Source organism: Artibeus jamaicensis, unplaced genomic scaffold, assembly GCF_021234435.1.
Source record: "Artibeus jamaicensis isolate MK-2021 breed Jamaican fruit bat unplaced genomic scaffold, CSHL_Jam_final contig_465, whole genome shotgun sequence".
NCBI lineage: Eukaryota > Metazoa > Chordata > Mammalia > Chiroptera > Phyllostomidae > Artibeus > Artibeus jamaicensis.
This window is the reverse complement of record NW_026521843.1, coordinates 39,823,923-39,850,596: the sequence shown is the minus strand read 5'-3', so window position 1 is coordinate 39,850,596 and position 26,674 is coordinate 39,823,923. Positions and strand designations below refer to the sequence as shown.

Genomic DNA, 26,674 nt, shown 5'->3' with positions numbered 1-26,674 from the left:
CACGGCTGAACAGGAGGGGCCTGCTCTCTGTCTCTCCCATTTGTAAGGCAGGACAGGAGACAATACTCTGTCCGACTCAGTGCCGGCTGTCTGGATGAGTGCGACGCCAGCTGTCAGCCCAGGATGAGGTCAGAGAGAGGCCACCCGGGTCCCAGGTGGGCAGGGGTCACCCAGGTGACCAGACTGCACCGGAGGCCCAAAGAGTGTGCAGGAGCATGAACTGCTGGCCTCCTCTGCGGGAGAGGAGCTGCAAGTGCTGATGGGAATGAACTGCAGGCTCTGGCTAGGGGGCCAGTATTCCAGGTGCCTCCATCCTTTCAGGAAGTTCAGGCTCTCTCTCCAGCTTGTGTGTCTGCTGAACACAGGGGCCTCCTTGCTGTGCTGGCAGGGCAGCCTGTCACCCTGAACCATTTTATCATCTGGGGGAGTGCTTCCGGCAGGGCCAGTGCACGGATCAAGCCCTCCTGCTGGCTTGGGAGGTCGAAGTGCCGTGATTAAGGACTGATTAAGGACGGGCATTCTGGAGCCAGACAGCCTGGGTTCAAATTCTGTTCTGTCACTTAGTAGCTTGGCAGCTTTAGGCAAGATATTTAATTCACTCTTCTATAAAACAGGCCAACTGAAAGTATGTACTTTTTTCATAGAGTTGTAAGTTTGGATGAATTGATGCATGTAACACCCTTAGAGCAATGCCCAGTAAACAGTAAGAACTCAATAAATGTCAGGTTTTCTTATTAGCCCAAAATACACAGCTTGTAAGCAGATCTCCAGGGGATGGGGCCCTTCTTAACTCATGGCAATTCAAGGTCTCCGTGAGAACTTATGTCTGTCTGTCATCATTCCTGCGAAGCCTTTTCTGATCATTCGGACCCACAGGGGTTTTTGTTTTAACTGCTCCGGTAGGTGTGTTCCGATACCTTCTTACCTAAATAATTCCTTTAAATTGGAGTCTCTGCCTTATCTTTTTCTAGAAATTCTCCTAGCTACTAATACAGTAAATTCTTATTAAATATTTTTGGGGGTTGATAGATGGTACATTTTTAAAAAATAAATTCTTTGTATAAATACCCTTCAAGAAAGGAAAAATCTCTGGCCTAGCATAAGATCCTGACAGTTCTGTGCTCTTTATTAAACTCCAATTTTTAAAAAGGCACTCTACCAGATCAAAAATATGTTGCAAAGCTGTAGTAATATAATAGTACGATACTAGTTGAGGAAAAAAATTAGAGAAAGCAATGGAACAAAATAGAAAGTCCAGAAACAGAGCCAGAAATACATGAGACTTTATTAAATTGTAAAGGTGGCATTGCAGAGCAATGGGTAATTGATATATATTTTCAATAAATGGTATTGAGACATCTGGCAAGTCATTTGGAAAAATAAGTAAATCTGGATTTCTAAATCTAAAAAGTAAATCATAAAAGTGTAATGACAAAAAAAGAATGAGATTTTTAATAATATTCAAGTAGGGCAGACATTTCTAAGTATGGGAACCATGGGAGCTCTTAAAATTGGTGACATAGAATCTGAAACTTCTTTGTGGCAGATATCATAAAAATAGGAAGTAAAACATGACGGAGTCTACATACCAAAAATACTATAGCAAAAATAAAAAATGACTAACTGGGGGAAATCTTTTAAAACATAGATTTCCTTAATATACAAAGAGCTCTCCAAAATCAATAAAAAGACAAGTATCTAGTAGGAAAATAAGTAAAACCCAGGAATAGGCATTTCAAAGGAAAAGACATGTAGTCAATAAATAGATGAGATTATGTTTTTTTTTAAAGAAAGAAGCAGGTTAAACCTTATATTATTTTCAATTTTCTGATTGGTAGTTTCAAGAATCTCATAATGCCTGGTGTTTGCAGGGTGTCAGGCAATGAGCTCTCAAACATCGTTGGTGGGCATGTAACTGGTACTATTTTTTTAAAAAGGCAGTTGATAGTACCTGTCCAAGTTCAAAGTATGCATTCCTGGTGACTCACAAATGCCACTTCTAGTAGTAGTCTACATATGTGTGTGTGTGTGTGTGTGTGTGTGTGTGTGTATATATATATATATATATATATATATATATAAATAAACATTTAACATGCAACATTATTTATAATAGAAAAAATTGGAAACAACCTAAATTTTCATCAGTAGGGTAATGGTTAAATAAATAATGGTACCTTAAAGTTTGTTAAAAGAAACATTAGAAAAACAGTTCATATAATAATAACTTCCTTGTATAAAGACATTTGTATGTATGCTTGCATGTGTAACACAGTTTTAGAAGGGAATATAGAGAAGGAAGTGTTCATGGTGTTTACCAATCGGAGCAGGATGGGAACAGTGCCGGTGAGGGAAGAAGGGCACTTTAACTTGCAGCATTTTGCCTTTCTGAACTCTTTCAGTTTTGTTTATAATAAGCATGTATCTCTTTGAAATGGAAAAATAGCTAAACCCTAAAAAATTGTGTTGATATCAACAGAACTATAGCCATATCAATAGTGATGGGTTTCAGAAAGCCTGTTAACAACACCACCATGTCCAGTTGCACAGGTTCTTCACTCTTCAAATCCAGATAGATTATCGTGAAGGTAATCTGCACAGCCATACATGGCCGTGTAAATGTGCTTTCATATAGTCCTTGAAATGCACCACTCTACTTTCTTTGTTAGGTCAATAGATATAAAATTCTTGATATCTGCAAGACTCAAGAATTTAGACCTGGGGCAGGTCTAAACAAAATGAAAAGTGCAGCTTAAAGTCAGTCTGAAGAACCAAGCGGCACATGAACATAGCATCACTCCTAACTGACCCCACAGAATCCAGGTACAAGATGAAGGTTGAAACACAGTCGGTACCTGCTGCAGCTGGGGGAGAGTGGAGACTGAGGAAGAAAAATGAGGGGAGGAAGAAATGATTAAATGAGGGGACCTAGCATGTGCCAACATGATGTGCACCATCAACTGGGGCATAAGGACAATTCCACTCTGGGCACCTGTCAGTTTATTCACCACCCACCCTACATTACAGCTCTACCTGGAATACCAATGGAAGGAGGATAGGGTTGGCATGGAAGGCCTCTCACCAGCTGACACAGTCCTTCCATTTCTTTTGCATGCCCTTGCTAAGGGCCATTCAACAGCTGGCTAGAGAACAACGTAATCAGGCCTCCCACTGGTGCGGCTCTATTCCAGGTGGCTTCCCTTCTGCCTGGCCTTGCCATGTCCTGCTGTTAGCATTGTGGTTTCAGATCTGAAGGAGTGGTACAGACCTCTCTCCTTCTGTTCCCTGTGTTTTTCCATGCCATCTTTGGTTTGCTACTCAGGAGGCCACCATGGTCACACTTGACTGACCTTCAGGGATCATCTCTGAGTCTAAAAACACTCCTCCCCTTCTGCAAGGTCTTCTTCCTGGTTAGAATGCCACTGTTGTCAAACTTAATCTCATTAGCAGTGGCCAGCATGTTGATTAATGGAGATGCATATGCATATGTAAAAGCAAAATTAACCAAAGTTAACTGCAGCAAGTTTAGAGTCTGGCAACTCTAATCTTAATTAGGCTCCAACATCCTTGAAAGTAAGTTGCCTGTGGATAGTGAAACGTGTAGCTGGTTAGTGCCTCTGATTTACATGCATGGTTTAGGTGATGACTGGTACAGCATGACTCTTGCTGTTGGACAAAGAAATGAGAATGTCAGCCACCTCTGGCCCTGCCAGAGGGCATTGGGTATGTTCTTTAAGTCCAATGGGGCTCAAACTATGGTGTATTAACCTGTCATGATTTTTCTTTGTAAGTCTACCAAGATGAGGAAAAGAGTCAAGAATCTGAATAAGCAAGACCTGCAAATTCAAGCCAGATCTATAAAGGAGAAATGTTAAAATATTTCCATCTGGATGAATGCCCCATTGGTGGTATCTTTCTCTAGCTATCGAGGGATAAAGTCTAACTGGAATAATAATAATTATAAAAATCCCAATCGATCCCCCAAACATCCTATCCTCATCAGAGACTTGGCAGCATCATTCTGGGATGGTAGTTTTTTTTCCCCCCAGCACTATTGGGAAGCAGAGGCCTGGAACCATACACTGCCATAGCTTTCCTGCCCAAGCTAGGATTCCAGGATATAGTCTGTGATATTTGTCCCTCTTGGTTTTCATACTTGATTTATTTCTTCATTTTATATTTTCCCTTTCTGAAGGTTTAATTGATGTACCAACATGGCAGTAGATGACAGTCTTCTGAAAAGAATCCGTGTGTAAGGTAGGTGGTGCGAGGGGGTAGAAAATTGAAAAGATATGGGGGAGTGGGGGGAGTGGCCACTGGGGAGGCAAGGGTTACCATTCAGCAGAGCCTGCCGGCAGGAACCCCTGCAATAGAGGGTTCCCTGGCTCTAGAAGCTTTAGCAGCAGATCCTGAACCTGGTGCTCCCCTTGTCTACTCCTGTGAGAGATCCTGGGGTGGGGACCAGGATCACCCACTTTGTCCACTCAGTTTCTTTCTGCTTTGATCAGGGACTTACTAGGCCCATCCTACTGTAATGGGGGTCTTGAAAATTTGTGTGGTGTGCAATAACCTTCCTTTTTATAGACGGTGGCAACTGGTTGCACAAGAAATGCTGTTTCCCAGGTTGATCTTCATGTTAGTTAGGGGAGAAAGGCACTAGGTGCTGGAACCAGTGTGGGATCTGGAGCCCTGTTTTGGCTAATTTTTGGCTTTATGATCATTGACAAGGTGTTTAGTCCTCTCTGAGGAAACAAAGGCAGCAATTTCTGGTAGATTCTGATTATACTGTTAGTAAGTGGTGTGGTAACGACCCTGTAGGAGGAAGTGGTGGATGGTAACAAGAATAAACTCCCATTCAAAATGTGCCTAGGTACTGTTCAGAGGAAATTCTTGGAAAACTGGCAACTGGAGCACAAACTGTTATACAGTGGCTTAGTGTCATACTCTTAAAAATCAGCACAGAAATGTTTCTTGCCCGTAGAAATGTTTCCTCAACTACAAAGATGGTGGTAGCAAAGTGGACGCAAAGGTAGCAAAGGTGACCCTTAAGTGGAATCAGTATTTATTGTTTCTATAGGACTGGTAAAAAGGTAAATGAAGTAGGCTTGCAGATAAAGACTGGGATGAAGGACAAGAACAATTAAGAAGAATTCTTCGTTTTGCCTAGTGCCTTTGGCCTTGAAGGGCAGACTCAGAATTGGTCCAGTGCGATGCTTCATCAGTCATAAAGATTTAATTATAACCCTTATTTGACCAGGATTATATCATGAGGCCCAGTTCATATCTACTGGGATTCTGTTTGTCGCCCCTCACTTTCTCCCCTTCCTGCCCACGTTCCTTTAGCGCCCCCTCCCATTAAAAGGATGACCAGTTTTGAATTACGGTAATAGCTACACTCTTGGTTTAGGACTAACCTCCCTGAAATTTTCAGGACCACTAATTTGTGGTTACTCCAGTGCTAGAATGAACTTGGCGCTCTGGCCTTTAGACTAGCAATGCAGTAAAAGTTTAAAGCGAAGACTGCCTCAGAGCCAAAAGAAGAGAGGAGATTGAAACCTAAAGGTTATCCTGAAATGCACTTTACTGTTATCTATGAGAACAAATGAGTTAAAAAAATTTCAAATACCAGAATACCCTACAGGGAGGAGATATAACTATTAAAGGGCTGTTATAGCTGCAATAAATGTAGGAACAATAAAAATAAATTGATGAAGTAAATGTCAGCGCTGTTCCCCTGAGCTGCCCCCACACCTTTGTCCAAAAGTAGAACATCTCCAATTACAGAGGGTGGAAGCAGCCTTCAATGACAATATGACAAGGACAGAACACAGAACGCTGGCACGGAGAACACAATTATGCACAGCCTTGAAAAATTGTATCATAGCACAATGCATGGGAGAAATCAATTAATGATGTGGGGCTTCCACTGCTGTCTAATAATCCTAGAAAGGAAAGCCGGGGGAGAAAATCCCCCGTACACCCAGTGCATCAAAAGGTGACCCTTAAGTGGAAGTCTATATAATACCAGAGGTCAGTCTTCCGAGTTTATAACGTCCGAAATTCTCTTTTTTTTTCCTCTCAATTTTTTCCCCTTAAAAAAATCTAGCAGTCTTAAGGAGGCATTTAAGTAAAAGTCACTTCTTCTCTGGTTAAATAGCCTAGCAAAAGAGAGTTCTTTGGCGAAAAGGGCAGGGATGAGCAAGGCGTGTGGCTGTCATCGCCAGCCCAGCACCTGAAAGGGAAGAGGCAAAAGTTAGGCATAAACATGGTGGAAGGTAGAAGGTGATTTATCTTGTGCAATTTACAACAGGTGCTAAACATTACGAAAACCAGAGCTATTAAGCAATCAAATTAAGCTATAATTATAACCGAAGAAAACTGTACAGGAATTCTAATTAATTCAAATCCGAACATGTCCAAGAGGAATGCTCCAGCAACCCCACTTCTGAATAGAACAAAACAAAAATAACCCTTGGATAATGCCTTTAGATTGCACAGGAAATTAAGAAATACTTCTCGGCTGGAATATTCCAGGTATTCCTTATTAAATGGTGAGAGAAATTCCCTGCAACGCCTGAGCTCTCGGCTTTTCAGGTACACACCACATAAAGCATGTAGTTGGGCTGCCCTCAACTCAGTGGGATTTTAAGGCGTAGTGGACCAAGGGGATTCCACTGTACATGTAAGTACTTCAAAGAGTCTGAAGGGTTAGCTCATTCGTCTCTCCTTTGAAGGTTTCTCCCAGGGCATGTGAGCATTCTAAAGAGCTCTTCACCCTCCCCTTTTATTTTGTATTTTATTTTTGTATGTGTCTTTTGGACTAGGTCCATTTTCTTTTCAGCCACTCCTCTTCCAATCATCAATCCCAGCCTTTCTACCCGACCTGAGGTTTCTGCTTTTCTTATGCCCCCGGGAGTCCTGGGTCGTCAGAAAACCATGGCAGCATTTTCTGTCAGATTTGCCTGAGCCATGAAGGTTGTGCCTCATGCAGCCACACTTGTCATGGGAGGAAGGAGATGCTTAGATATGTGAGTGAGATTTCTAACCCAAAGACCGAACCATTTGATTAGGCCACTTAGTTCCCTAATCCATGATTCTTTAAGTGTAACTATTTGACAATAGGAACAACAACAACAAACATAGTAATGACATCTAATATTTACCAAAAGCTTATTATCTATCAGTTAATGCGCTAAATTCTCTCTCTGCATCATCTCAACGGATCCTCTCCACCACTCTAGGAAGGAGCACTCTTCACAGCAATCTTCTAGGGAGGAGTCAGGACCCACTGTTGGCTGTTAAATTGACTCTGAAACAAAGATCCCTTCTTATTAAGGGAAGTTTCTTACACTTCCAAATAATTTAACGTAAGTTCTCTTTGGCTTTTACTCTGTCAGGTTAGAGGGGTGTGGAGGGTCGGTGGAAAGAAAGCATTTTCTCTGATGAGGTTCCCGTCTGGACTCAGTGCAGGTCGGCCCCTGTTCTCAGCACAGTTTTGCCTGCCCTTTCGAATATTCACTTCTGAACACATCCTTGACTTTTGCTTTGACTTCGCTTCCATTTACATTGCCATAGGGGGCTTGGGAAGCAAAGATGTGACTTCCCGAGAAACACTGAATCTGTACATACCGTTGAATTCATAGGCTTTTTAACCATTGTCGGAGTTTATGTTCTCACAGGAATCCCCACGTTGCTTGCTGACAGTGTTGATGAAGGGTATGTGACTGGTTTTCTTCTATGTTGGGTTCAGTGGAGCCTTCCTCTCCCTTTGATTCATGGGATAGGGGAGAGGGTTGGTAGCTTTCTCATTTGGCAAGATGAGTTCATAAATGTTGGCAGGAAGCAATTCCAAAAACAGCGCTGTGAGGAGATTCTAATTCCCATGGATAGATGAGGAAACCAAGAAGCAGACAGAAATTTGGCAAATTCCATATTGCCAGTTATGTGGTAGACCTAAGAAATGAGTTAGACCGCAAAAAGCTCTTCCCGAGGGCACCCACACCTGCCCTCCTCTGCCGATTCCCCTCGGGAAGTGGAGCTGCTGGGGTGTGGGGGCAGGGATTGTGTGATTTACCGGCTGCCAAGGCACCTACCCCCTGTTTTTGATACTGTCAGGCAGCTCTTTTATGATTCAACAAACAAAGCTGCTGTTGATTTCATTTCATCTAGTTATACTATTTTTATTTTTGGGGAGGCTATGGAAGGGCCGCTCGCCTCCTTGGTATCCTTGGTTCCTACCACTGCTTAGGGATCGTAGGGGCCAGCACAGACATGGTGTGGCCACAGGAAATGAGGGGGCAGCAGGCAGGCAGGGCAGGGGGGAGGCAGTCTGGCCTGGGGAAGGGGCGTGGACTCCGTGGTGCTGAGCAGGGTGTCACCTCCCTCCTGTGATTGCTCCCTGGCCATCCCTTATCTGCTTGGACAGGGTGAGGTGGCCTGACCTTCAGGGCAGATGGGGACGAACTGAGTGCCTCGGTTCCTGTCACTGGAGGTTACGTAGATTTATCTGTGCCACTTTATATCCTTTCTGCAACCTGTCAGGGTATAAATTAGAAATAAATCAAAATGGATTCATCAGCACTTTCCAAGTTTATACCAAATTCGGGATGGCGGTGGGAGTGCCTCTCTGCTCCCTTTAAGTCAGGGGTCAAGGTGTGTGTGAGGATGTAGACCAAACGCTGCTTCCATCCTCTGGGCCTCTCCCTCCCAGCAGTCTCTTCCAGGCAGACATCTTGATGAAAGAGGGGACATGAGATAATGGCTAATGTTCCCAAGTGCTGACCATAGACTAACTGCTAATGTTCCCACATAAGACTTTGCCGTGATAAGCCCTTTATGTGGATTAACCCTTCAAGGTGGGTGCCAGTGGGATCATTTTTCAGGTGAGAAAACCGAGGCCCAGCATGAATAAGTCAATCACCCAGGGACGCACTGGTGAGTAGTAGAATCGGAACGTAGACAACCTGGCTCTGGAGGTTACACTGAAACCCACAGAACAGCTGCCCCATTTGCATGCCGGGAGAAGGGACTCTATGTGCTTATAACTAGTTAGTTAGACAGAGAGCTGATGTTCTCGGCTTCGTTTCATTCGGAGGCTGGCTGGAGCCAGTGCTGTCGGTACTGGGCAGACTGGCAGTTCCTAGAGGGCAGGGCTGGGGCTGCTTGTGAAGCTCTGCCGTGGGCCCAGCACCCTGCACTTTGTGTGCACAATGCCTTTGACTTGATGGTCAAGTTCAGCCATTGTTGGCAGAAATCCTCCACTCAGCTTTGATAGAGAAGCACCTTTTCATTACTAACACGCCCTCCCCTTCTTCTTATACCTTTGCCCACTAAGTTTAGCATCTCATTGGTTCTTGCCTGTCTCAATTACTACAGTGTATTTGTTTCCTGGTGATTTTCTATTTCTATTATTTCTCCCACATTTATTAATTGGAATTGTCCTGTAAAAAATAAATGGCCCTTTCCCCAAATCTGTCTGTCCAAGTGTTTATTTATATCAGCATGGACTCATGGATATTTATCGCATTAAATCCGTAGATCATGTTGCAGTCCCACTACCATCATTGTGAGTTCAGCCTTGCCTCATTTCCTTCCTGGGTCACTAGAGCAGCCTTCTAACCACTCTCCTTGCCTCCAGCCTCCTTCCTTTCCAGCCAGACTTGACTCGGCCACCTGAGGCTGTGTAAGCCTGTCTGACCCTTCAGTTGCTCTTTTGCTCATAAGCCCCTTTGAATGGTACCATTGTGACAGCGAACACTTGTTGAATATTTACTGTGTGCTTTACATGTATATTCTCATTGAATTCTCACATACTTGGATGGATTAGATAGGACCACCTTCAGTGGCAGCAGTTTACCCCCAGTGCAGAGGAAGAAACTGAGGCACACAAGGAAAAAACAACTTTCCCAGGGTTGCTGAGCTACTAAATATTGAGCTTATGACCTCAGCCACTAGACTCACCACGTGCTAATTAGGCCTTTAATGATCTGACCTTGGCTATTCCTCCAGCCCCATTTCACCAGCCCTGGCATTCACTGACAGTTCTTGTAACAAATAGGATTTCTCACTCAATGATGTCGAGGGTCCAGGTGACATTTTGGCTGAAGTGGTGGTAGGGACATTGGTAGCAGCAGAAGGAATGACTTTCTAGGAAGTATAATTGTGTAAATAGCGGCTAACTCTCCTGCGACTGTACATGAGTCTAGTAGTTCTGTATAGTCGACTAGATGGCAAGCCGTAGTGAGTATCCCACTCGCAAATACCTGCACTGCCTTCCAAGGACTTTATGGCTTTTGCTGTTTCTCCTTTGCCACTTAGGGTAAAGGTGAAGTTTGTCTGCAAAGTTTTTCCTGAGCACCCGGTCTGCCATGGTGCCTCTGTCATCGGATTCCTGCACTGGGCTGAGATGTATTAGTTCTACTTTAGGTCTCTCAGACATAGGGCTGTAAGAATTTGTGGTCAAGCATCAGGTATTTTAACTTTACCTTGAGGTTACAAAACTTCAGTACCTGGAAAATTGCATTCTGTACAGGGTGGGGTAAACGTAGGTTTACAGTTGTTCATATGGAAAAATACAATAATTAATAAATAACAATACAAGAATAAACTGTGTTTTATATACTCACAACTTTAAATCTACTTTTGTCCCATGTTGCATAACACTTGCTCAATTTGAGGATCCACTAGTTGATAACTAGGTATAAAACACAAACAGTAATGACTCTAACACAAGTTAATGCAAGTTCCAAATCCATTATCTGAAATACTTTGGGCCATATGTGTTTTGGAATAGAGAATTTTTCTGATTTTAGCAAGATATTATGGTGCATATTGAATATCACTTGTAATAACCCCAGTAGGGGCTGGGAAAGTGTGCCATAGTCAAATATATAAATATTTTGTAGTTAAATGTGAGAATATTCTAAGGGAGGGAAATACAAATTTTAAATAGCCTCATGAAGAGTTTTACCAACAAGTAAGTTTCATTTCCCCCCATTTTTGGAGCGTTTTCTATTTTGAAATTGCAGATGAAAGATTGTGCACTGCTATCAAGGTATTAAATATGACATTAAGAGGCACCAACATTTTGTCCTGGGGGTCGAGATGAAAGAGACTTCCAGGGATGAGCAGGCTGAGGCCATGGCCGTGGTGTGGGCAGGGGAGTCCTGGGACCCCTCACCTGGGTGTGCATTGAGACCCATGGGCCAGGTTGAAGAGGTCAGTCAGGAGCGGTGGCATCTCCAGACTGGGAGAGAGGTCCCAGGGGCCTGACTTGGGGTGCTGATGATGGGTAGAGAGACAAATCCTGACGTGAAGTGTTACACAGAAAGGAGCCACAGAACTTGAGGGGGTGTATGAATCAGATGTTCCCAGACTTTGTGAGCCAGGGCTTGGGAGGGTGTTTATGTTTTTAACAGCACAGAGTAGAAGGAAGATGGGCTGAGGAGAAGATAGATGCCTTTGAGCATGCAGAATGTACTTGTAGCCCCTCCAGTTGGAAATAGTCTTTAAGAATAACAAAGAAAATGAGTATGAAATTATTCCTGAAGTGATATGTGGTATGCAGATATTTGTTATGGTTATCAATCTTTCTACTGTTATTATTATTATAACTATTATTTTGTAAGTACCCTCATCGCCAGCCTGTGGTTCCCTGCTGTCCAAGGTCAATCCCATTCTCAGACCAGTCTTCTCCCAGGTGTCCAGTCTGACCTGCTCCCAGGTCTCCTAGGAAATGATCCCATGTGTGCCCTGTTGGTTTGCATTGCCGACCTGTAAATGGTTTCTTATTTATTGAGAAACAAACAGGCTTTGACTTTCTTGAGTAGGTGTTTGGAACCCAAGTTTCCTGGTTGGGTTGTAAACCCTGGGAAATAGAGGACTGAGTGGATATAGTGTCAAGTTTGGGTAGGCCATATAGTTCATGGTTAAGCTTTTACAAGTAGAATCTAGAGCTGGAGGGAGTCAGAAAAGATAAGTTTACCCTCTCCTCCCATCAAGATGAAAACAGCCCTTGACCTGCAATCCCTGGTCAGAACAACTATCCTCATCACTAACAGAAGCTTCCTGCTGTGAGTTCATGTAGCAGGAAGTATAGAAAGGACACTTCAGCTTCCCTTTCCTTTTCACAGCTCACCCTGCAGGGCTGTCTCGTGTTGGGGAAATGGATTCAGTGGGCCACATGGCTGATTTTCCTCCGGGGCTTTCACTCCCACCTGGCTCAAGCTTACACCTGACACTTAATATTCTTTCTTGGGGAGTCTGAGATGTTCTTTCTATACTTCAGGTTGCAACTGACCTCAGCTCACCTTGTTTTCACCAGGGAGAAATGGGAACACAATCACATTTTTGAGGTTTGAGTTGGGAAGCAACTATAGACATGATTGGATTTATATTCAATCATGTTCTGAATACAAACTCTACATTCCTCCCATCTCTCTCTTCCCAAGTTCCTCAAATGCCCATTTAACACCCTTGCTTCCACTTTTCCAATCTTCATCTCATAACCTGGGCCTGTAACTTTCCAAGTCCCAAGTGATCCTATGTGTTTTTGGTTAAATTTGACCTCTCTGTGATCTTAAACACTCTTGGCTACTCACTCCCTCTGGAAAGTCTCCTTCATTGACTCCTGTGACTGTACTCCATGGGTCTGGGCACATTATTTAACTTCTGTGAGCCTTGATTGCCCTAGTGTACAATGGGTACAGTTGGAATATAGCATGGAGTTGTGAAGAATTAATTTTAGCCCTGGCTGGTGTGAGTCAGTAGATTAAGGGCTGGCCTGTGAAACAAAAGGTTGCCAGTTTGATTCCTGGTCAGGGCACAAGCCTGGGTTGCGGTCCAGGTTTCCCATAGTGGGTACATGAGAATCAACCACATATTGATGTTTTTCTCCCTCTCTTTCTCCCTCCCTTCCCCTCTGTCTAAAAATAAATAAATAAAATCTTTAGAAAAAAGAATTAATTTTATGATGTGGTGTTGCCTCAAATGAGTCTATGGGTGCCATTATAGATAATGTTTGGTGAACAGTTCATTGAACATTATAGTTATATATTTTATTTCAATGTGTTTTACCAAAAAATAGCACATTAAACCCATGATTGCATTATGATGCTATGAGATTTTTCCCTGAAAATAATAGACATAAATAAATTGACTGAAAGTAAAACATTTAGCAAATGATACTATAAGTGCACATGGATATGACCAGAATCATAAAGGTTATGTGCAGGTGGTGGAAATTTGAAAAATACCGAGACCTCACACATGGAGGCACCAGCAAGGTGCCGGGCATGTAGTGGATGCTGGTTATGAATTAATTATTGTGATTGCCCTCCTCTCTACAACTGTGTTCTTTTCTGTCTTTGTTGGGTCCTCTTCCTCATTCTGCCCTTTAAACATACACACACAGTATATGTTGCATGTGAGTGTGTGTGTATATATAGAGATGCTATAAATTCATATACTGTGTAGTGTATGTGTATGTGTATAAAAGAGAGAGAGAGAGACTGACTCTCCAACTACTCTGACTACAATGCAGGAGTTCTAGAGCTACTTGTGTCCTAATGTATGATCTTGTCCCCCCAGCCTATGCAGACTTTTAGGTGAGGGGCAAGGAGTATAAACTGAAATAAAGGAACACATTCTTTGTAGGGAGGAACATGTGAAGGAGACTTTTAGTGTTGTCTACCAATGCAACCCCCTAAAATTGCCCATTTGTGGCCTTCTCTATTGCCCGCCAGCCCTTACTACTCTCAGAGGCCTGGTGGTCAGCCCTTTGGGGCACAGGAGAGCTGCATGGAAATACACAGACCAGGTGTGAGTCACACCTTTCCAGGAGCTCCAGAGTTATTGGCTGTCACCAAGACCCACCTCTGTCCTCATCTGACAGCAGCTCGGTGTTCTGGAGACCAGGTATGGGCAGTGACATCCTCTACCAGTTGGCTGAGCCAGAACCTGCTGAGGCTGGCAATGTTATGAAGAGACACTTGTCCAAATATACACTGATTCTCCATCAGAACCATTGAAATATGTTCCAAGCCACATCTACAAATAATAAATATATTTTACGTATTCATGACCATGTTACATAGCAGACCCTATTGTTTGCTGAGTGTCCCCTAAATTTCTCTCAATTGGTATCTCTCAAAGGTAATTCCCCCACAACCTCCCACTCCCAAAGGAGATTGGTGAGTTCAGATCCTGGAATCACATAAGGATTTAACTCTGGTCCCTGCATTGTATCCCACGTAGGCTTGTGTTAGAGTTTTTATGCATGTAGAAGAATTAAAGAAATGTACCAAAATGTGTATCCTATTCCAATGGACTGATTTAAGGGTGCAGTGGTTGTATTTCTGTTGATAGTGTATTTTCTGGAATGAGAGATGGAGGGAGTTGAGTGAAAAATGAACATGCTTCTTCATCTTGGGTCTGTGATCCCATCCTGCCCTCCAACCAACCAGCCTATTCTGGAACCCAAGCTGGAGAGGGGCAGGGCTGGCAGAGAGATCCTCTCTAGACTTCTGGCTCTCATGGGAGATCTTGAAGAAAACCTGTAAAAAAAGTTTCCTACTCTCCTTATCAAAGGAAAGGACTTCATTTACTCACTTATAAATAGGTGCTATCTACCTTTTTCACCCAGCAAAGAAAAAGAAAACTTCATAGACACAGACAACAGTATGGTCATTACCAGAGGGAAAGGGGTGGGAGGAGGTAGAAGAGAAGGTGAAGGGGGAATAAATGTGTTGGAAGGACACTTGACTTGGGGTGGTGAACACACAATACAACGTACAAATGATGTATTGTGGAACTGTCCACCTGAAACCTATATAATTTTATTAACCAATGTTACTCCAATAAATTCAATAAAAGTTAAAAAAATAGGTGCTGTCTAGTAGTTAAATCTGCTGGGGGCTGGGGTGTGGGAGAACATTGGAGAGTTTCTTGTTGATAAATATCACGTGGAAATAGAGTTCTGCTAGCACAAGCCAAGTCCTGAAAAATGGGTCCCTTAATGTCCTCTCAATGAGACCAGCTACATGACAGCTAGCCCGGGGAGCTAAAATACTGGTGAGAAATTGAAGCCATAGATCTGTCTCAGAGTGTGGCCTCATCAGCTGTGATTGTTAGGTGTTAAGTTGAAGACTCTACAGCCCTCTGGTCTTGCTTGTGTTTGATGAATGGCAGCTCTGGAATCAGTCTGGGCAGGAAAGGCTGATGGTGGGTGCTGCCAATTCCAGGTGCTAATCACATATATACATCCCCCTCTGGCATGCACTAGGATTGCCTCAGTGGAGAAGAGAGACCCACAAGGGCTGGTGATTGTATCAGTCAGGGTCCAGCCAGGAAAACAGGAGCCTCTTGAGAACTGATTATAAAGGTATTGGAAAGAAGAGCAAAAGGGAGAAGGTACGTAGATGAAGGAGTAGAAGAAAGAAGAGGCAATACCCAGAGATCAGGAAGGTGCTAATTTCCCTGGACTGGAGCCTGCACCTGAGCCCGTGGCTGTGCTGTGGGAGCTGCTGATGAGGTGCTGCTGCCACCCTCCCAGGTGGCTGGAATCCGAATGACTGTATCCCACTGCCACTATGGCAACTGCCAGCCAATGCCAGGACTGCCTCTGGTGTCCTAGAAGAAAGCAAGAAGCTTTTCTCTTTCCCATGCCTTCTGATCTCTTCCTAGTGCCTCCCCAAAGCTGCTGAGAGGATGTGAAGTGTAATTTGCAGACTCTCACCCCCAGTGGTAAGGAGGAGAGTGTAGAAGAGCCTGTGTGAAACTGAGAGGCAATGGATAAATAAATGACACAGAGTTTCGTGATAAGGTGCAGGGTAGAAACTAGGAAGTTTTGACTTGGTTCAATGAACTGGGCACACTCAAGATTTAAAATCCACTGGGCCCTGAGTGGTTTTTTTTTCCTACAATTTTCTGGAGAAGAGAAGTTAGAGTTTAAAGGTGAACAATACTCTACCCAGGGCAGGAATGTTCTCTGCAACATTTGGAAGCACAGGGAGGTGGCTCTATAGCTATTGTTTGAATATTTTCAGTGATAGGAAGTTTGCTACCTCAGTGGGGTAGCCAGTTCCCTTCACAGCTAGACAGTTTAATTATGGGCAAGCATTGTGTTGAGCTAAAACCTGTCTTCAAGGAACTTCTGCCCACTGACCTTGTTCTGTACACCATAGGTGATTTCCTCACCCTACTTCCTTTCACTTCAGGAGGCAGTATGTGTTGTATGGACTTTGGATCCTGTATTAGTCAGTAATAGTTTAGTCCATGCATGACAGGACCTGCTGCCTAACCCCCATCCTGAAGAAAAGTGGCTCAAACAAGGTTTAGAACCTGGGGGATGCAGTAAGTTGGGGGCCCAGGGGCCCAGTCTCGTTTCACATTTCTACTCTGCCATCCCCAAATCATAGCCCTCATCCTCATAATCCAGGATGGAGCTCTAGCCCTTCCTTTCCTCACATCCATGTTCTGAGCAGTAGGATGGATGGAGAAGAGGGTTGGGTGAGGGTGAGTGAGAGGCTAGTTCTCTCTGAAGGGAGTATCCTGGAAGGTACCATTGGAAACTTTCACTTACATTTGATTGGCCAGAACTTGGTCACATAATTAAAATCTAGCTGCAAAGGAGTCTGGGAAATGTATTCTTTATCTGGACAGCTAAGTGTGCTGTTACAACTTCTATGACTATGGAAAAGAAAACAACAGATATTGGGGTATAGCAAGCACTCCAGCACAGAGTCAAGTTTTTGGCGTAACACAGGCCACACAATGTACTAGGCCAGTGCTTCTCACATTTAATGTGATGTCAATTTCCTGGGGAGTTTGTTAACTGCAGATGCTGACTGAATAGGTCTTGTTGGGACCTCAGATCCTGCATTTCTATCAGGCTCCCTACTGATTCCAATATTGCTGGTCCAAGGACCACAGTGACCACCAACGCTGGTCTCTGGAAATCCACTGTCGAATAGGACGGACAGAGGCACATCTTACATCTCACAAGCAGAGCCGAATCCAAGCCTTTTTAGAATAAACCTACCTTTGGGGAATACAGTGGGATTGAAAGAGCCTGGCTCCCTGGAGGCACTTAAATTTAGCTTCCTGCCTGCTTTTGGAGAGACTCCCCGCCTGCCCTCCAGGAGGGCATTGATTGGGCCAGATGATGGTGAACTGCTCAAATCTAGTGCATCAGCCACAGACTCTGGAAAATACAAGCAGTGGGAGGTCTCCTGAGAGCCAGGCGGGGTCTTCAGTGATTTTGGACAGAGAGGGTCCACCAGGTACTGAGGACAACAGAGAGGAAGCTTCAGGCTGGGCACAGGGCAGTGCAGCAGAGAGTGCTGCCTTCTGTGCCAGGGGGGACCGGGGTCTGAAAGAAACAAGGCCGCCACCACGGGCCTGCCCAGCTCCCCATCTGCTCAGGGAGAAAAAGGACACGGAGCAGAGGCAGGAATTCAGGCAATTAATCCTTTATTTAAAGAATAATAAACAGCCAGATTTTACATACTGAAAGAGGGAACAAGGTAAAAGGGGTTAAAAACTAAAAAGAAAGGACGGCAGACACCAATTAACACAATGCTAATTGACAATTTCCCCAAGCTTCCATGAAACATGCCAGGCCGATTTCCCCAATTGCTAATTAAATCAAACCGCACACACAATACTAATTTCCCTAACTTAGGGAACTCAGTAGACAAATAAAATGAGAAAGTAACTTAAACATTTTGTCAAAGTATGGGAAGAAGGATGAATGAAATCTTAACATGAATAAACTTTGGCTCCATGTAAATTTGTTAAGGTTCTGGCATGTTTAATGAAGTCTTGAAATATCCCAGTATCTCCAGTCTATTCACAATTGCATAAATGCACTTTGCTAATCACAAAATAATACACAGCAGTCCTCTTAAACTTACGTTCTTTCCCTTCGGTGAAGGGTACCCAGCGCATCATGGAAGTGACATGTAAATTGCACCATTTAAAAATTATAAAATACCTACTTAATTACAATGAAAAACAAAGGAATAACTTTTCTTTAAAATAGTCCCTGAGGTTCTTTGAGCTGGAGTCTGGCTTTGTGAAAAAGAGGAGCCAGTCACTTAATCACATAGTTGAGTGTAGAGGCAGCTCGCCTTGGCTGCTGTTCTCACAGTCTCCCCTCCCCCAGCCCCGCACACATGCTTGCTCTGATCTCTCCCGGGGGCCCCATCACCCCCTCTTCCCACCAGCCCCCACTGCAGCCTGCTTTGAAGTGTCCCCTTTACCCTCTGTGCTGCACTCAGGGCCCACTAGAAGCGTCCCCGTTGAATTATGCCATCATAGAACGGGGATGGGTTCTCGAGGTCATCTGTCCATTTCACTCATTTTTACTCATTTCACTATGGAGGAAACTCATGTCAAGAGATAAGAATGTGCCTGAAATCTGACAGCTTGTTTGGGGCCCCCAGGTCTTTTTTTAATTATGCAAGAAATATATGATTATCTTATTAGTCCCAGCTAACACTTGTGTAATGTTTCCTGTGTGCCAGCCACTGGTATAAGCAGTCCACAAGATGAACCCAACTGATCCTCACGGTGATCCTGAGAGGTCAGTCTCACCATTTCCCCAATTTACTGATAAAGAAACTGAGGTACTGGAATGTTAAGTAACTTACCCAAGGTCACATCCCAAAGTGGCAGAACTAGATTTGGTTCCAGGAAGACTGGCTCCAGGTCCATGCTCTTGACCACTCGGTTAATCTGCTCCTTTGTGTACAGATTAGAAAATGCAGATAAAAATAAAGTAGAACGTGATAAATAAGCATCACCTGTAATAACACTACCCTGACAGATATAACCATCATGAGAATTTTGAATATAACCTAATTTATTCCTTCTTCTTACATATTAAAAAATAGAATCAAACATGTTCACTTACTCTCACATGTTCACCTGATTTCTCTTCTCTTAATAGCAGCTTTCCATTGTTTACTGGTATATGCTACGTAACCTTCAGTGGTTGAAATGCATCCCTTTGAATGAATGTGCCACAGTTTAGCTTGTGCATTGTGGTTAGTATTTAGGTTGTTTTCTTCTTTCTCTCTTATACCATGTTGCATCAGACATCTGTACACAAACATCTTTATCTTGTTTTTTTATGGTAATTCCTTCACTATTAAATATATGGAAATCAGAATATCTAGAAGGTGAGGAGGAGGGAGGGAGGGAGGGAGTGGCAGGTGGAGGTGGGGGACACCTACTAGATACATAGAACTAGGAAGCTGGACCCCCAACCAGCAATGAAGGAAATCCTGTCTCCCTAAATGAAGTATTTCACCTAACATCCATTCTTGTATAGCCCCATTTTGTGGGGATCATTAAGGCAAGGGCCAGAGCCCTCCTGCCCCACCCCAAAAGAATATGATAGGAAACTCATCTTCTGTGGTTCAGTAAGCTATTCTTTGAGGGGGTAAGTAGTTAGCTTTAAACATGAGTGTGTTTTCAAAATTATTATTATTTTAGGGTAATTGCTGCTGTTCAGGGGCGTATATGAGAAGTACGCTGTTGGTAAACTTGTTTATGTGAACCTGAATATTCCACCCACCAGACAGAGGGGCAGGTAGACATCTCTGCTCGGCCTGGGATGTAGGCATGGGAGATGGCCACGCATAGCTGCAGAGCTGGGTTCTTTGGCCTTTTTGTCCTGACTGGCATCCGTAATGCATTTGTCAAGAAGGAGGCTGCTTATCTGTCCTTGTCCCTTCCTGGGACAAAGGCAGACCTGTCACCGTCAGATCAAGGGAACTCTGGAATCATGTGGAAGGACAGCTGAAAGTCTTCTCATTCATTGTGATTTATCATAATCACTGGCCCCTCCCCCAGGATGAAATAGGAATAAAATAGTAATGTGATAGGTTAATGCAGATAATTAAAGAGAGTTTAAGACCAGTGTGAGACTGAACTGTGTGTGTGGGTGGTTGAAATGGTTGTTTGATGTGAAAGTCAATGATTGAATTATTCAGAGAGAGTGATTTCCAAATGATAATTTTACACTTTACATAACTGATTTTGATTTATTATAGTGGCACCCAGTCGAGCTGCTTTAGTTCTAAGGGGCTGTCAGCTTTTCCATCCCAAACCCTTGGTCTGGAGCCTACACACACAAACCTGCTTACGTCTGAAATTTGACATTGTTGTTGTTATCTCTCTGGCATGGCTTCCCCCCTGCCCCCCGACCCTCCTAAGAGTTTATGGCTTGCTTGGCTTTGCAATTTATAATCTGGCAGAGGTGTGCATGTGTGTGCGCGTGCGCACAAGTGAGTGCACACATGCCTGCATTTGTGTGTAGTGAATGGCCCAGATAACCTGATCTCTTTCTTTCCCTCTCATTGTGGCTTCACGAAAGCTTTGATCTTTTGTCATTTAGCAAGAGGTAGGGCTGTGCTGGGAATAGGACCCCACGGGCAGTTGGAATGAAAACGGTGCAGCAGTGGCAAATTGCAGCGCAGCTTCAGAACTGAAGGCAGAGAGTACAAAGCGTGGGGGAGCCCTACTTCAGGACCCACCCAAGAGAAGGAATGTAAGACTCTCAGAAGGTATGAACTTAACGCCCGGTAAATCCATCTGAAATATCAGGCCTCCAGAGACTGCTGCTGCTTCTCATCGAAGTCTTTTTGCTGGAAGTGACACAAACCAAGACACAGATTTCCCGCAGATCTTTTTTGGAACAGCCTAGAATGCAAGTGCCAAATGACAGGCAAGTGGGTTACTTACCCAAACTTATCTGCTTGGTAAACACCATACTCTGCCCCGTCTTCAGTCCCAGTCCCTCCTTGCTTTGGGACACCTGGGAGGGGACTGCTGCTTCTTATGGCTGGAAGCAGTGGCACAGGAAGCATTCATCGACCGTCTGACTGAGCACTAATATATGGTGTGATGATAGGGACAACAGCTAACATCTGTTCTGTGCTTACTTTGTGACAAATACTCTTTGAAGGACTTTACATTAACATTTAATTTCCCGAAGAGCCCTATGAAATAGTTCTATTTTTTGCCCCATTTTACTTCTTAGTAAACCGAGGGTAACTAACTGCCCCTGAGCATTCTGTGCAGCGCCTGCACTCAGAATTCTGCTGCAGCCCCTGCCCTGGTGGCAGACACCACTTTCTTTGTTGACTCCTTCAGGAGAGGAGAGCTTTGCTTGTCCACGCTTTTGAATGGCAGGTTGCAGGTCTGTGACCAGTGGCTCCCAAGGAGGCAGGAATAGAGCAGCCCTGTCCAAGAATATGCTGGGTAATTGTGGGGCAACTCAAGGAGTTTGGGGATGGTGAGGAAAGATTGGGGTGTGTGGGAGGAAGGAAAAGGGGCTAGGACACCTTTGTGAAAGAAGGGCAGGAGGGGGGAGGGAAGGGAGGCATCAGCAAAGAGGCTCTGGAAGCCCAGATCTTATCCCTGCCATCTGGTTTGGCACTGAGGTCGGATTCCCATGACGACAGGTCCTGAAAGTAGCTTTAAGTTTCCCAACCTGTAGAACTTGTCAGCTGGACACTGCCCCTCTTCTCTGCTTTGGTCTAACTTTAATAACCATGTTTAAAATGCCTCAAACTGGGGTTCAGTTACTGTTGGAGGTACCCAGTGCTGCCTAATTAATCCGGTGGATGATCTTAAGGAAGGGAAGTTAAATAATGTAGCTGGTACTCAAAATACTAGTTTTAAGGCAAAATAAACATCAACATATCATGGAGTAGAAAAGAAAATTCTAATGAATTCTTAAGATGAAAAGTAGGGTTTCTTAGAACTTTTTTCCTTCCACTGGAATTCTGATCTAGTTTCCCACACTTGGTAGGATGGGTTAATTCTTGTCTACTCTTTGGGGCTTTGAGGGAGAAAAGCAGGGGCTGCCGTGTTGCACACGACCCTCCGGTGTTGCCCAGCAATCCTGTAGGGGTGCGGCCTAGCTCCAACCTGGCACTCTTTCTGTGTGACTCCAGGGGCCTCGATTCTGGAGCGACCACTGTGGATAATATTCTAATAAACTTAGGGGAAGTGGAATGCCAGTCACAGGAAGGCAGGAACTCTAGAGCCTTAGAGAAAAAAGAGTGGAAACATAAAAGACAAAAGACAATGCAAATACATTTGTAAGATAGTCGACCAACTGGGAAAAGATATATGCTTCACATATAAAAGATTAATATTCTTAATATGCAAAGAGGTCTCAGAAAGCAGAAAGCAAAAAGCAATCCCTAGAAAATGGGCAAAAATTGGAACAGGCAATCTACAGAAAAATGTGTATACTAGTGGCTGGTGAACATTTGAAAACATACATAAGCTTCCCTAGTTATTAAATAAATGTTAAACATATATTTTTCTTTTACCTAGGAGATCTGCGAAAATGAGAACAATTTGATGCTGGCAAATGATCAGGGAAATGGGCGTACTCATGTAGCATGTGGCAATGGGTAATTGGCACAGCCTCTCTGGTGAGGACTTTGGGTGGATCCCTCAGGATGTAAAATGCTCTTATCCAGCACCTAAGTATAAAATAGTAACAGGGGTATTGCATCTGCATAAGGACACCTATATTTTGACATTCTTTATAGCTGGTGTGTGAAATAGTTGGTAGCAACTTAAATGTCCAGTAATAGGGGAAATGGTGACCTATACAGTTTCAATCATGTGATAGAATATTTTGTAGCTATTTATTAGGTAAATCTTTATATCCTGACTTGATAATAAGCCCAGTGCAGGTTGACAGGCAGATTATGATCACTCACTTTTTGATTAAAAAAAGATGTGTGTTTACATATAGCTATGTTATCTAAACATAGGTACAGATCAGGAAAGAAAATGCACCAAATTTCAAAAACAGCTATTATCAGTGAGATTTTGTGTGTTCTGTAGTATTTAAACAATACACAAATAGATGCACTCTTGTTGCATTTTCTTTCTGTGCACTTATTTACCAATATTTACCATTTTGTATACGTGGTTCTGTCCAGATAAGTAAACTAACCCCCTCTCCACCACCCCGCTCCAGTATACTTACAGAATCCAAGTTTTCAGTCCTGGAGTTGAACTTGAGGTTTCATCAAACCTCCTTGTTTTGCAAATGTGTTTGAGGCTCTGAGGAAATACATGTTCTCTATGTCCTTAGGACTGTTCTGGTTTGTTTGTTGTCCCAGCCTCCTGTCTGACTGATTAATTCTCCTTTTCAGTCTCAGATGCTTCCTGGTCTGGACTAAAAATGACATGGCTGCCCTGCTCATAGAGGTCAAATAACAGGTCACGTTTGCAGAGTTGGTGAGAGGGGGAGGTAGGGATCAGAGCTCCTAATTTCATTGGATTTGGTGAAAGGTAATTCCTGCCCTCAGTGAGGTTCTAGGAGCTTTGGCAGGAAAAGGCATTTCCCCACAAAGGTTGGTGGTTATCTATGAAGAAGAATAGTGGATTTAGGTTCAGAGTGGATTTAGGTTCAGACTACATGCAGTTTTTTCTTCTGCTTCTTACTGGCTGTTGGCCTTTGACAAGTCAGTTAATTTCTCTGAATTTCAGCTTCCTTCTTTATACAGGGTCCAGCAGAAGTAAGGCCTACTTGAGTGTGTTTGGTAGGGTGATAATATTGGTATAATACCGTATAGTTTTAATTTGAGATTTCACCTAAAATATCATATGGTGTGCTCGAGTGTAATATTGTTATGTTACAGAAGTACATGCTTATGATTTTGTAATAAAAGATTTTATAATAAAAAACCGTGCATTATTTGTGCCAGACCTTGTATCTGGGGCTAATAGAACCTTTCTCAGAGGCTTCATATGAGTTGTACATAAAATGCTGAGCATAATACTTAGTATATAACTTCATTTATGTAAAGACCAGTTAAGTGTCATTCTAAATTATGTAAAGCTACAAGTGTATGGATGTCTGATATAGAATATGGAAGTTTTGTTGTGTCCTGGCATTGAAGGACATGAGGTACTGTGGATAATCCTATTCTCCTTTCATAGATGCACTTTCCAATATCCAAGGGAAAGTTCTGTTTTAGGGATATTGGAAGATGGAAGAGCTTTCAGTTGTTAGAGGTCAAAGTTGATGGCTAAGTGGTTTGGTTCTCTCAGGGGAGTGTTGTAGAGCCAGAGGCTCTTGCAGTCAGAAGTGATCTTGGAAATGATCTGGTGACACTCTGGGCAGAAATTGCTCAGGCAGCCTCTTGGTAGCCAGAGTCTATATTGTCTTGCACTGATTCTTCTGGAAAACAACCCCAAGAAGCCCTCTGATCCTCTTCCTTGTCTCTGGCTCTCCTCCTCCAGGAGCATGGTTGGGAATTGTCTTTCAAAGGTCTGCCTGCCACATCTCACTTGGAGTACCCACTGCTCCTCTGGTTAGGAGCCTGGGTCAGCGGTACTTGGTGGTCAGTTCACATCCTTTGTGTCTTTGGTGATGGCTAAGTCTCTAGGTAAATACCTCCTTTGTTTCCTGGTGAGCACAGAGAAGGGCTTTTCGGTTTTCACTTCTGAGCTAGGCAAGAAGAAGTGACAAAGGACTAGATGAAGACAGTAGCAATAATAGCAATACTTTTTACACTTCAAAACAGTACTCTGTGTTTGGATTAAAAATGGTACTTGATTTGTTTGGAAATTTGACCACAAAATCTCAATCATTGTTAGCTCAGCAGTGAATAGTATTCAGAAGGGTTTTGTGGTTAGGTATATTTTCCATTTCTTATGTTTTTTTTTCTTGTAGTTTGAATGTAGTATTTCCAAAGAAGACAGACAATTCCAAGACCACAAAGGCATATTCCACCATGCTGAACATGAACTAACATCATTGGACAAGAAGCTTTATACTATGTTTGTCACAACAAGAATTTTTAATGTTTAGTGAGCATCTATTACACGCCAGACACTGTGCTAAGTGCTTTACAAGCATGATCTCTTTTAATTCTAATGAGAACTTCTTAGTTTGGTGTTGTTATTATTGCATTTATTAAAATGCTGAAACTAGGCTTAAAGAAATTACCTTACACCTAGTTTCCAAGCTAGAAAATTTCAGAATATGAAGCTGATCTCTCTGATGTCAACAATCATGTCCTACTTCCATTACCTACAGTGTGCCAGGTGTTGCCTGAAAAAGCTCTTTTGTTAGCAGGTTTTGACCGTGAATTTCCATGGCAAACTTAAAATATTTTTGCCCAGTTTTGGTTGACACCTCTCTCTTCTTCCATCTCCCTTCTTTTTTCTAGAGAAAGAAAGTCCCAAATTCCTGCTGGTTGTCATATCTCTCCGCCTATGTGGTCAACGTTTAATTACATTAGCATTTATTTTCACTAAAAAAAAGTAATCACATTACTGCCTTTCATGTCACATTAGTGAAAATGGATACCAATATGATACATATTAATAGAATATGATGGGAAATTGCTAATACAATTAGATTTTCACATTTTATTAGTTCTGGAGTGACACTGTGTACTGAAGAACAGCTCACTTTAGGGTTGATGAGGGGCAAGATGGAAAGTGGTGGATGCCTCTCTATCCTGCATGGACAGGAAGGCTCCCAGGGGGCCCTGGAACCTTCATGGGGTCCCGTGCTCAGTTTCTGAGCCCCACTTCCTGTTCCCTCCTGTAATGTGAGCACCTTTTGGATTTGGGCCGGGAGAGGAGTTCCTCCTTCACAGCCAGTCTATGTTGCCTGAATTGTGGTCATTAAAGTATCATGTGACATGATCCTGCCTAGGTGGCCCCAGATCAGATAGAATTAATATTTCATTATCCCTTCTGTGGCGGGTGCTGGCAGAGAGGGGGACACAGGCAAGAAAAATGTCCCAAGGGCCCTTTCTGACACTTAGCATCAGCTTTCCGATAGGCCTCTGCCATTGGCTGGGGCCTCAGGAGTAACATTCAGTTGCTCTGGCCACCCAGGGGTCTTTCCATGTTCCATCCTTCGCTTCCTGCCCAGCCCCCTCCATTTCCTCCACTCACCCAAGTGATGGTAGGAAAACCCTTGACTGCATCACTTGCAGACATCTGTAGGTGCTACTTCTGAAGAATGTTTGTAGTTCATACTCAGTCCTTCTTAATTGTTTCCTGCCATGTTGGGTCTCACTTCTGTGACTTTGTCTCCTCATGTCCCCTGCACAGAACATTGGGTTCCAATGTCTTCTAAGGCCCATTTTAAGTCCTCTTTCCTCCATGAAGCCTTCCCTGCCCACCCTAAGCTGCCGTAACCCTGAATTGAACACACACTGCATACCTACTTATGTGTTCTCATATGACCTCTCTAACAAGTTACAGGGGCCACTTCCTGGCCTTGTTCAAAAGAAAAAAATGTGATTCCTAACCCTGAGAGTTTGGTAAAGTTAATGTTAGACTTGAAAGGAAATGAGGACCACTGTGGACTCCCCGGAGCAGGGGCTGTGGTGCAGGCTGGCAAGTGAGGAAGTGCCAGGACTCGGGAGGAGCAGGGTTCTTGCTTGCCCTCCCTCTGCAGCTGCTCCCCCGGCGTTTGGTTTTATCCATCTTTCCCAGGAACATGATCCAGAACTTGGTATCTTGGACTAAACCTTGTAGCATGACAATTGGGAAGAAAAACTGGTAATTAAGGAAGACATCTATTGCCTTGACAAAGAAAGGATTCAGAGGGAGGGGAAGGGAAGTAGGTGAAAAGAATAAAGGGGGAATGAGGATGAGCTGGCTTTCAAAT

The 26,674-nt window shown here is 43.4% G+C and overlaps 1 long non-coding RNA gene across 3 annotated transcripts in view; it reads left to right on the top strand.

Moving 5' to 3' along the window:
* Positions 1 to 26,674, top strand: part of LOC119047964 (uncharacterized) — a 381,649-nt gene that overhangs the window by 60,937 nt on the left and 294,038 nt on the right. For all 3 annotated transcript variants that reach the window (XR_008391958.1, XR_008391957.1, XR_008391956.1), the window contains exon 2: positions 4,196 to 4,257. This is a non-coding gene — a long non-coding RNA (uncharacterized LOC119047964). The remainder of the gene's footprint in view (positions 1 to 4,195; positions 4,258 to 26,674) is intronic.